At 45.5% G+C, this 12,111-nt stretch overlaps 1 protein-coding gene across 4 annotated transcripts in view; it reads right to left on the reverse strand.

Annotated features, from left to right (window-relative positions):
- The window catches only part of SLC38A1 (solute carrier family 38 member 1), a 69,979-nt gene extending 58,529 nt beyond the window's left edge, over positions 1 to 11,450 (reverse strand). For 2 of the 4 annotated variants that reach the window (XM_037162335.2, XM_037162333.2), the window contains exon 1: positions 10,905 to 11,450. The gene's annotated coding sequence lies outside the window, so the exon portion shown is untranslated. Of the gene's footprint in view, positions 1 to 10,560; positions 10,845 to 10,904 lie in introns of those variants that run through there. The other 2 variants (XM_037162334.2, XM_037162332.2) reach the window with 1 other exon arrangement.
- Between the last annotated feature and the right edge of the window lie 661 nt (positions 11,451 to 12,111).

Consider the following 12,111-nt stretch of genomic DNA (forward strand, 5'->3'; position numbering starts at 1 on the left):
TTTATAAGAAAATATTTTCTTATAAAGTAAATTATTAGGGATTATAAGAAAATATTATGAACAACTATGTGCCAACAGACTGGACAATGTATATGAAGTGGATACAGTCCTAGAAACATACAGTTTTCCAAAACTGAGTCAGGAAGAATTAGAGAATCTGAAAAGACATTGCAACTAGTGAAATTGAAACAGTAATAAAAAAAAACTCCCAACAAACAAAGGTCTAGGACTAAATGGCTTCACAGATAAATTTTACCAAACATTCAGAAAAGAACTAACACCTACTTTTCAAACCAGTCCCAAAAATTCAAGAGGAAGGAATGTAACAGGGTGCAGCCAAGCAGGGGGTCTCCAACTTCTGTCACGGTCATTTAACATATCTATAGCCTTTAACTGGTTTTATAGATATGTTAAATAGCTGTGGCCAAGCCTTGAGCCAGGGGGATGGGAGTGACTTCAACCCAGGACATGACTGGGAAGCAATTCCTCCTGGTGACAGCACCTGTGTGACAGATTGGAGATGACCGGCTCCAGGCCATGGGGTCATGCCTGTCCGGCCTTACTATGGCAGCCCAGAAAAGCTGGACGAATATGGGAATGCTGGTGGGTGTAACTGACTGTGGGAGGAGTCGGAAATGGGGCTGCAGAGGAAGATCCGCAGGGGATTTAAACCCAGGCGCAGCAGCCATACCAGTGTGCAGGACCATGCTGCTTGGGCAGAGGAGCTGGGACCACGCAGCTGTAGCCGGAATTACCACGTGGCTTGGGCCGAGGTTGGGATCACCCGGCTTGGCTTGCTCATTTTTGCCATGTGGCATGGGAAGCAGGAGAGACTTTGCTGGAAGAAAAGTGGTGAAAGGACTCTTGCTGGTAGACCATGAGAAGGTGCCACATGGCTTTGGGTTAACTGGAGATTGTGGTGGTGACACAGCTGATGGTGCCAGGAGTCTGAATCATGGACTTCTACTTCTTTTCCTGAGTTACGGTCCCTTGGACTGGGCAAAGGGTAGAAGGAAGGAGTATGTGTGTTTGTGGGTATTCTAAAGAACTTTAGTATTTTAATAAAGGTATTCAGTCATTACTCTAACTTTTAAATAAACAATTTCCTTTTCACCAATCTCTGGCATTGAGACCTCTTTCCTCTGGCGGCAGGCAAGACGAACCTAGTAGGTTGGGGGGACCCCCAGAGAAAAAAGGGGGGCCTTTTGGTAAGAGTATATAGTTCACCCCCACCGGGTCTGTTCTGTAACAGGAAGACTCCCAAGGTCATTTTACAAGGCAAGTATTATACTAATTTCAAAACCAGATAAGGACACTACGAAGAAGAAAAATTATAGGCCAAAATACCTGATGAACATAGATGCTAAAATACTCAACAAATATTAGCAAACTGGATCCAACAATACATTAAAAAAGATCATACACCATGATCAAGTGGGCTTTATTCTGGGGATGCAAGACGAGTACAAATCAATAACCAGGTACAGCCCTGGCTGGGTGGCTCAGCTGGTTGGAAGGTCATCCTATACACCAAAAAGGCTGTGTGTTCGATCCCCAGCCTGGACACATGCAGGAGGAAACCAATCGATGTTTCTCCCTCATATCCATGTCCCTCTGTCTGTTTCTCTCTCCCCCCCTCCATCCCATCTCTAAAGTCAATAAATACATCCTCAAGTGACAATTTAAAAAATAAAATATGTGATATTCCACACAAACAAAATGAAGGATAAAAATCACATGATCATCTCGCCCTGGCTAGTGTGGCTCAGTGGACTGAGGGCTGGATTGCAACGGAAAAAATTGCAGATTGGATTCCCAGTCAGGGCACATGCCTGGGTTACAGGCCAGGTCCCCAGTGTGGGAAGTGCTAGAGGCAACCACACATTGGTGTTTCACTCCCTCTCCTTCTCCCTCCCTTCCCCATGTCTCAAATAAATAAATAAAATCTTTTTAAAAATAACATGATCATCAATAAATACAGTAAAAGCACTTGATAAAATCCAGCACCCATTCATGATAAAAACTTTCAGCAACGTGGGAATAAAGAGAACATACCTCAACATAAAAAAGGCCATATATGACGAACCCACAGCCAACATCATATTCAATGCGCAAAAACTCCTGACCTTAAGGTCAGGAATAAGACAGGGATGTCCACTTTCAATACTCTTATTCAACATATTACTGGAATTCCTAGCCACCACAATCAGATAATATAAATAAAAGGCAACCAAATTGGAACGGAAAAAGTAAAACTCTCATTATCTGCAGATGACATAATACTATATAGAGAAAATCCTAAAATTTCAACCCAAAACTACTAAAACTATCAGATGAGTTCAGTCAAGTAGCAGGATACAAAACAAATATCCAGAAATCAGTTGCATTTTGGTAGTTCGTTTCAGTAATGAACTACCAAACCCCTTTACAATTGCTTCAAAAAGAATAAAATACCTAGGAAAAATTTTCACCGAAGATGTAAAATTTTTCCTGTATTCGGAAAATTATAAGACACTGAAAAAAGAAACTGAAGACTATACAAACTCCGGGAAGCATATACTATGTTCATGTGTAGGAAAAATTAACATAATTAAAATGTCCATACTACCCAACACAATCTATAGATTCAATGCAATTCCTATCAAGATACAAATATTTCACAGAACTAGAACAAATATTCCAAAAAATGCATATTGAACCACAAATGACCCTGAATAGCAACAGCATTCTTGAGAAAGAAAAACAAATTTGGAGGAATCACACTACTTGATATCAAACTATACTACAAGGCCCTAGTAATCAAAACAGCAAAGTAATGGCATAAAAACAGACACACAGATCAATGGAACATAATAGAGAACCCAGAAATAAACTTATACCTTTAGAGTCAATTAATATTTGACAGAGGAAGCAAGCACATATATTGGGCCGAAGATAGTTTATTCAATAAATGGTGTTGGGAAAATTGGACATATGTGTACAAAAAATGAAATTAGACTACCTTTTGCACCATACATAAGAATTAATTCAAAATACATTAAGGACTTAAATGTAAGACTTGAAACCATAAAAAGTTCTAGAAGAAAACACAGGCAATACAATCCCAGCCATTTCTCACGGCAGTATATTTTCTGATATGTCTTCTCAGGCAAGGGAAACAAAAGAAAAAATAAATAGGACTACATCAAACCAGAAAGGTTTTGCATAGTAAAGGAAACCATCAACAAAATGAAAAAGACAATGCGCTAAGTGACAGAACCTATTCACTAATGATACATCTGATAAGGGGTTAATATCTAAAATTTATAAAGAATTTATATGACTCAACTCCAAAAAAATTTTTGAAAATGTTCAAAGGACCTATGTAGACACTTCTCCAATGAGGACATACAGATGGTCTATAGTCATATGAAAGATACTCAAGGTCACTAATCATCAGAGAAATGCAAATTAGAACCACAATGAGATATAATCTCATACCTGTCACAATGGCTACCATCAATAAATCAACAAACAACAAGTGCTGGTGAGGATGTGGAGTGAATAGAACACTTGTGCACTATTGGTGGGAATGCCTTTTGGTTTAGCCACTGTGGAAAACAGTATGAGGTTTCCTCAAAAAATTAAAATGGGAACTGCCTAATGACTCAATAATTCCAATTCTGTGTATGTATCCAGAGAAAACCAAACCATTACTTCACAAGAATATATGAACTCTTATGTTCACTGTAGAGTCATTTTCAATAGCCAAGATTTGGGAGCAGTCCAACTGCCCATCAGTAGATGAGTAGATAAAAAAGCTTTGGTGCAGTTACACAATGCAACACTACCCGGCCACAAAAAAAGAAGAAAATCTTACCTTTTGCGACAGTATGAATGAACCTGGACAGTACTATGCTAGGGGAAGTTAGACAGTCAGAGAAAGCCAAATACCATATGATTTTACTTAAATGTGTAATATAATAAAATAAACAAACAAAATAGAAACAAACTCATAGATAGAGAACAGACTGACAGCTGTTAGAAGGGGACCCCAAGGGGCTTTGGGAGGCTGGGTAAAAAAAAAAGTTTTTTTTAAAGCAAAAACAAAACAAAATTCCTACACACAGACCACAGTATGGTGAATACCAGTAGGAAAGGGCGGGGTAGGAAGGTGGAAGAAGGTAAAGGGGGATGAATGGTGATGAAAGAAGACTTGACTTGGGTGGTAACACACACTAAATATACACATGATGCATTATAGAACTGTACACCTGAGGCCTACTTTATTAACCAATGTTGCCCTAATAAATTCAATAAAAATTAAAAATAACATTCAACGGTTTTTAAAGAATAGAGTAACAACCGCCCTTCCCCACACAGCAGTTTCTGATTTAATTGACCTAGGTTGGGATCCACGCACGGATATTTAAATGATCTCTAGGGGATTCTAATCTGCAGTAAGATCTACAGATTTAGACTGAGGGTTAAAAACAAACGCAGCCAGGGCCCAAACAGGCAAGATACATGAGCAAAGCAGATTGGGCATCAGGGACTGGATAATATGTGTCCCATCTATTTCAATAGGAAAAAAAAAAGCCAGGTGTTTGTTTTTTTTTCCAAGAAATGCCAGAAATACAGTTTAAATGAAATCCTGTAAATGTTGACAACTAATTCCAAATAATTTTGAAAGAAACCATAGGTCACACAAAATACACCCACAGGCTTTATTTGTTTCTACAGCCACCAGTTTGCAGCCTAAACAAAACCAGTTCAATGCAGCAAACTCAAGATTTTCTCTGTACTTTGTCCCGTCTCTCTCTCCCTCAGAGCCTCTTCCCTGTGCCTTGGGCAAAGCCTATCCCTTTCCTTACATGTTCCATTGTCTCTTTCTTTTCCAATCTTCGTCATTCCTAAGAGATGGAAACTGAGATCCACACATTAAATCTTCATGTGGCCCTGGCTGGATCACTGGACCGGTTGCTATGCCTGGGGAAATTCAGGTTATAAATTGTAACCTGAGGCTGTGGCTCTGTGATGTCAACAACTGGTTAGTTTAATTGAGTCAAGGGAAAAGTCACCATGATTTTGCATTTTTAAGACTTTATCAAATAACATATGGAGGTCTTCATTTAATTTCTGGTTTTGTTTTGTCTTCTCTTAACTCTCAACCACTGCATATTAGAATTATCCCTGGTGTTACGGGGGTTTGTTTTGTTTGTTTATTTATTTATTTTAAATGTCCATCCATGGCAAACTAAATATGAATATCTGGAAACAGAGTCTAGGCATTCATAGCCTTTCAAAGACCCCAGGTAAGACCAAAGTGAAACCAGAGTTGAGAGTCACTAATATAAACCCATCTTCTAAATGTTCGCGGTGTGTTTATCCTCGGATGATTATCGTTGTTCATAGTTCCTTCAACTCATTCAAGGATTTTCTAAGTTCTGTTCTCACCGTATCTTTACAACTCTATAAGCTAGGCAGCTCAGACATTATTTTTAGCATAAGACCAGCAGTTTTCAACCCATGTGACCAAGAATTTTAGGGGCACTGACCTCTTTTCCCTTAGATGGTCAAATTAAAAAATTATAACAGCCAACACAACAACAGCTGTTCCATGTGAATGAATCAAAATAATACCTACTTTTTTTGGTCAGGTTGGAAATATATAAAATATCTATTCTGTTATGCCACAGAATGTTAGTAATTAGTTTATGTGTGCCATGAGATGAGAAAGGTTGAGAGTGGCTGCATTAGACAGATGAGAAAATGAAGCATGAAAACATTCAGTGGGTTGCCCGAGTGCACCCAGCTGGTTACTGGCAAAGGCACACTGTGATTTTTTCACTGGAGGCAGGAACACTGGAATTGCTTGACTGCAACCCCAGGCCTGTGAAGTTTCTCTGGACCACAGGGCACTCCTAATCACTGAGTTCCTTTACTGAGAGTGAGCCACTTAACACACAGGTGGTAACCAGAAAACCAATGAATATAATGTGATCACATTTTAGGAGCAAGTATAACAATGACTCAGTATAGGGTTCCTGTTAAAAGGTGTGTTTTTTGAAGTCTATGATGTTGTTTAGAAAGTGCTTACTTCCCCCACCCCCACACCACGCCACCTTTCACAGATGCTTATTCTCCCAGAGACTGAAAAGATTCAGGTAGTTTCCATCAAGCTATTATTTTCAGAAAATATTTTTAAATGATTACATAGTCATAGAATATCAGAGGTAAGAGGAACTTTACTGATGAACTTTCCCCACTCCCTATGGTACATGAGAAACCTGAAGTTCCTTTTAATTCAATATATATAGAGTAATAACGCCATGCCAAGCACTTCACATCCATTACTTTAATTAAATCTTCAGGACACTCACTAAGATAGGTACCACTACTGCCACCACCACCATCGTTATTCCCATTAAACAAATGAAGGACAAACAAAACCCCCTGACGTTTAGAAATATGAACAACTTATTCAACCTCCCGAGGCTGGTGAGTCAAGAGTTGGTACAGTCATCCCTTGGTATCCTAGGAAGAATGGTTCCAGGACCCACATGGATGCTAAAATCCATGGAAGCTCAAGCCTCTTATATATTGGGTTGGCCAAAAGAGCCCTTTATGTTTTTTCCCTATGATGTGCTTAGTTGTCTTTAACTTCATTCAAAACAAGTTAGACTGTATTGTGACAGCTGTCATATCAGCATGCATTTAAAAAAACATCGAAATTGGTGAATCTTTGTTCAGCCATTTTAATACTGAAGATGGAAGAAAATACACATTTTTGGCATACTATGCCATTATTTCAAGAAAGGTAAAAATGCAACTGAAATGTAAAAAAGATTTATGCGGTGCATGGAGAAAGTGTTGTGATTAATTGAACAGGTCAAAAATGTTTTGTGAAGTTTCTTGGTACTATTGACATTTTGGCCAAATAATTCTTTGATGTGGGGCTGTCTTATGCATCAGAAGATATTTAGCAGCACCCCGGTACCTACTCTCTAGAAGCCAATAACCAGAGAGAGCCAACATACTCAAAATAACCAAATCAATAAAAATTATTGGTGAAAATGAAAAATGTCTTTTATTTTACGGAAAAAATGTAATGGACTTTTTGGCCAATCCAATACAATGGTCTAGTGTTTGTATATACCTAAGCATATCTTCCCATATACTTTAAATCATCTTTAGATTACTTATAACACCTAAAACAATGTAAATGGTATTGTAAATAGCTGTTATACTGTATTGTTTAGAAAATAATGACAAGGAAAAAAGCCTGCCCATGTTCAGCACAGATGCAACCATGGTAGGTCTAACTACATAGTACAAGTCAGCAAAACATGACATTTTTTAAAAGACTTTTTAACCTGTGGTTGGTTGAATCCAGGGATGCAGAACCCTCAGATCCCAAGGGCTGACTGTATTTACATTCGACTCAAAGCCACCTTCCATCACCTGGTGTGACAATAGTGCAATCAGTAAAAGGTAAACAATTTTATGAAAATGCTAAGAGGTAAACACTTATTCAGAGAGGTAGAAAATTGGCATTTGGGCTAGTCTTCACAAATATATAGAATTTCAGTAGGCACTCCAGTCTGGAATCAACACATCTTAAGTCAGAAAAGTGACGGGGAGGGAAAGGGTGAACTGGGACGAAGAGATGGAGAAAGGTGAGGAGTCAGATTGTGGAGGGTTCTGAGTGCCTGGTTAAAAATTTTTTTTATTCTTACCAGAGGGCATTTTTTCAGTGCTTTTAGAGAAAGAGAATCATCCAAGGGAAAGAGAATCATCAATCCATCAATCAGTTGTCTCTCGTATGCGACCGGACCTGGGACTAAACCAGCAACCTAGGTATTGTGCCCTGATGGGGAATCGAACCCACAACCCTTAGGTTACAGAAGACACTCCAACAGAGTCACACCAGCCAAGGGCTGGTTAAGGAATTCATACTTGGGAACCCACTGAAGGTTTTTAGAAGCAAGTTCATTAAAAAATGCAAACTGATTTTTAGGAATATAGACCTCATGGGTGTGTCAAGACTGAACGAAGGGAGCTTGGTATGAAGGAGACTCTCTAGAAAGCTGTTCCACCTCATTAATTAGCTGCTTCACTCTTAACGATGAATCGCACTTGCGTCCTCCTCTCCTGAGCGCTGGTTTCTGCAGGGTGCCTCTGTGTCTGTTGCATGATTCTTGCATTCCACACCCTACTTGAATTGCCATATCTAGGTCAGGTGACAGGGGACTTGAATTTTGACAGTGGGAATGGGGATGAAAAGACAGCTTTGAGGGGCATTTGCAAGGGCCTGGTAACTGCTCAGAAGTGTGGAGTGGGTAAGAGAGACGGAAAAGCAGAGTAGAAAACGAGTTATGTTTCAATTTAGGAGAAGGAACAAGTAATGAGATGTAGAAAGGAGGGTCAACATAAAGAAGTGAGTGAGCTTAGGCAAATTCTCAGTCCAACCGGCGTTTCATCAAGCAGCTAATCTGCTGGGCATCAGGGGAACAATGATGAGTAAGATCGGTTTGCTTTCAAGTATGTACCATCCAAAGTGAGGAAAAGAGAAGACTTGCAATAGCCTGATACCTGGCCTCCTAACCTTAGGACAAATGTCACCCTCTCACACAGGCACCCCTAGAGGGTTAGTTACCTCAAGCACCCTCCCCCATCAAATGACCCTGTTTTATTTCTTTCTTGCACTAGTGAATACCTGAAATTCATTTATACGTGCCTTTATTGCCTGTCTCCCGTGAGCACAGAAGCCGGAAGTGTATCTGGTTAATTGCTAGTTAATTGCTGTCTGCTACAAAATAAGTCCCCAACTAGGAAATATTTATTGAATATGTTAAACAAATTTAAAAAGTGAATAAACTTCATGAAGGTTAAGACCTCAAACCAAACCAGGCAGGGTATCCAGATGCTTAAGGTGACACACTGAGGACTGAAGAGTAAAGCCATTTGAAGCTGGGGCTGCCCCCAAATCCGGGGGGCCCACAGGAGATCAGTGCCCCGACTTGACAGTTTCCCACGGCTTTCAGGGTTCCCAAGCCCGCGGGAGATGTTTAACAATGAGGGCAGCCAGCCACCTAGATCAGGTTTTCTTTCCGTTGTCTTTCTGACGTCAGGAAAAGCACGAGTTGCTGCACAGTTTCTTCCATCAAAGTGACAAATTACAGCCTTGCTGGGCCCTGCAGTCTGCGAACCGTAGATTTAGTCTCTCCTCCCCCTTGTACTAAAAAATCTTAAAGCCACCGCAGAGATGTCAAATCCGTAAGTAGCGTTTCCCAGCTCTGGAGTCTTTTTTACTACATACATCACCATGGATTCATCTGACAAAGTACGTGATCCCGGCGGCAGTTAGGTTTACACCGGAGTAATAATGCGATAAAAACGGGGTCTGCGCCGCAGAGCGAGACACAAAGGACTTTCAATTTTAGCACCACCCTCCCCAGCCCAAGACAGCCTGTGAAAGGCACCCGAACGCCGTGACGCTGTTACCGCGAAATTCCTTTTGCCGCCATATGCACGTCCACCTTCTCTGACTACAGTTCTGCCCAGAAACAGGGGCGAAAGATTCCGCAGGGAAACAGCGTCTAGGCAGCGCCGTGTCCCGTGGGGGCCCCAGGGGGTGCCGAGGGGCCCGACGCTCCGGGAAGGGGGATCGGGCGGCGAGCGCCGGGCGACGCACACTGGGGCGGTGGAGTGTCCCCGCCGCCGCAACGACGCGGCCAGTTTAAAGGCCTTTTGTGGCAACATTCTGGGGGGACGCGAGCGAGCTGCCGGGATGTGGGGAAGAGCTGCAGTGGCGGCCAGGGCAGTTCAGCCCGGACCCCGCGCAAGCGGTGGCTTTTGTTCGCCAGCTCCGGTGATCCCAGCGCCCAGAACAGCACTTCCCTCTGTCTCCCCTTCTTGATTTTAGAAAGAACCTCTTTAAAGCGGGAAAGGACAGTGAGTCAGTGCTAGCATCCTTTAGAAATTCGCCCCCCCCCCCACCTCCAGCATCCGGCATCTGCTTACTCCTCTCCGTTACCGAGATCGGGGCGGCAAACGTACCCCGGTTTACTCGCGCCACGCGGCCGGTCACTGAGACCCAGGCGACCGCACTCACACCCCGGGGGCATCACATGCTCCCCTCTGGGCCCTAGGAACACAGGAAACTACCCCAAAAGCCCAGGATGCAAACTCTCCTCCGGTAGGCAGTCGCGCCCTCACGCCGGCTGAGCTCTGCCCGCAGACCCGCGGGTCTCCGACCCTTGTATATTTAACCAGAGCGGGTGCCACATGCTGCCACTAAGAAAACAGAACGAAAAAGTAAGCCACAGCCGACGCGAAGGTGAAACGAGGGGCCTCTGCGCCTCCGGACGCTACCGCGTGCATTCGGAACAACAGGGGAACCGCACTTTTCCTTTCCCGAAAAGAAAATCCGAACGCGTCCGGCGCAGCAGCGCACCCCTTCCTTCCAGGCCCGCCCCGGTGACTTCTGCGTTCCCGCCGCCTCCTCGCACATCTCCAGCATCCCTTCTTCCCGCCGCCGCTCCCCCAGCTCTCCCGAGTCCGGAAAAATCACCCTACCTCGGACAATAAAGGGAAAGGTGTCAAAAGGAGAGAGCCGTCAAGGTGTCCGCCCTTCCAGATTTTCCCACTGGCCGTGAGATGTCCTTTGTGCCACGGTCTGGCTGCCTCAGCCGGTAAAACGTGTCCTCCGTCTGCTGGAGGTGGGGGGTGGAGGGGAGCTCGACGTGGCGTGGCAGATTTCCGAGTAAGGTGAAGGGCGGAGGTTACCGGCGACCTTCAGGCAGAGTGGCGTGGCCGCCCCAGCCCGCGCTCCACTGTCTCTCCTCCTCCTTTCGGGGCGGATTGCATCAGTCACCCCCCTCTCCCCCCACCCACACTCTGCCCGCCAACCTCGCACTTACTGCGACACGCTAGGGCGCTGAGGGTCTCGAATCGTGGTCTTTCTCTTAGTGGGGGGGCGCATCGCCCGTGCGCATCCATGGCTCGTGCTGGTTTAACGGGAAAAGTCAAGCCATCCCTCCACGTCCCAAGCGCAGTCACCTCCTCCACCGCGCGTCCGCTCTTCAACCAGAACCGTGTGTCACGGAGCTGCGCCGTCACACGGTGTCTCTGCCTCTGCCGGCGGCTGCGCCTGCTGCCTCCCTCTCGCCGCCGCACGCGGAGGATGCAGCGACCTGGGCTGGCGGAGACTGAACATCGGGGAAGGGGTGAGGGAGGGGTTGCGGGGTGTGCGTGTGCCCGGCACACTGACTGTGGCAGCGGGAGCGGAGGCTGGCGCGGAGCTTGGACACCTGCCCCGCGCCCTCCAGGGGTCCGGCGGCGAGCCCAGAACCCGACTGCTGTTGCGGCTGGAGCCTTTTGGGGATGGAAGTGGTGCGGCTAGGAGGGCGCAGGCGGAAGAAAGGAGGGCTGTTGCCTCACGGGGAGGCGCATTTTGGGGTACGCCGGTGTCCGGCCAGGCCGCGGGGGAGAGGGATGTTGCATTGTGGGAAGGGCGCCGAGCGAGGGCGGCCGCGGGAGTGCCGGGCCCCTGCGCAGCTCCTGGAGGCGCAGCGCCAGCGCCTCCAGGAGCTGCGGTCAGCGACGCAGCGGTGTGTCGTCCCCCGGGGCAGCACGGAGGCCGCGTAGATTGGCGGGTAGGGGACCGAAGAGACGCGGGCAGCGGGGCGCTAGGGCACCTTCAGAAGCCTTTGTCTCCAACCCGCAGTGGGAGGGGCCTCCCGTCTTCCGGAACCTGCAGCCGCAGCCCTCGTCGGCCCTCCCCCGAGACCCGAGCTGTGGATCTTTGTTGTGGGGCCTGGGTGTGCCTGGGCGCGAAGAATTTGCTGAGCCTGGAGCGCGCACCAGGCTGGGCGCGAAGGGGCCTGCAGGTCCGTGGCCTGGAAACCCCACGTGACACCGGCCGGCTGGCCGGGCGCGTGGGGGGTCAGCCGAGCAGGGGCGTTCAGAACCCGCGGACTCGGGAGCGGGATGCAGAGGGCGGGAAGACTGGACCCGTTTCTCTCTTTGGCTTATTCTTTGTTTCAGTCCTTTTAAATTGACTGGGCACTTCTTGCAGATTTGTTTTCTTAAAATGGGGACAGGAAATCCCACCTGCGTGTCAGCCAA

The sequence above is a fragment of the Artibeus jamaicensis genome, unplaced genomic scaffold (genome assembly GCF_021234435.1).
Source record: "Artibeus jamaicensis isolate MK-2021 breed Jamaican fruit bat unplaced genomic scaffold, CSHL_Jam_final contig_233, whole genome shotgun sequence".
Lineage (NCBI taxonomy): Eukaryota > Metazoa > Chordata > Mammalia > Chiroptera > Phyllostomidae > Artibeus > Artibeus jamaicensis.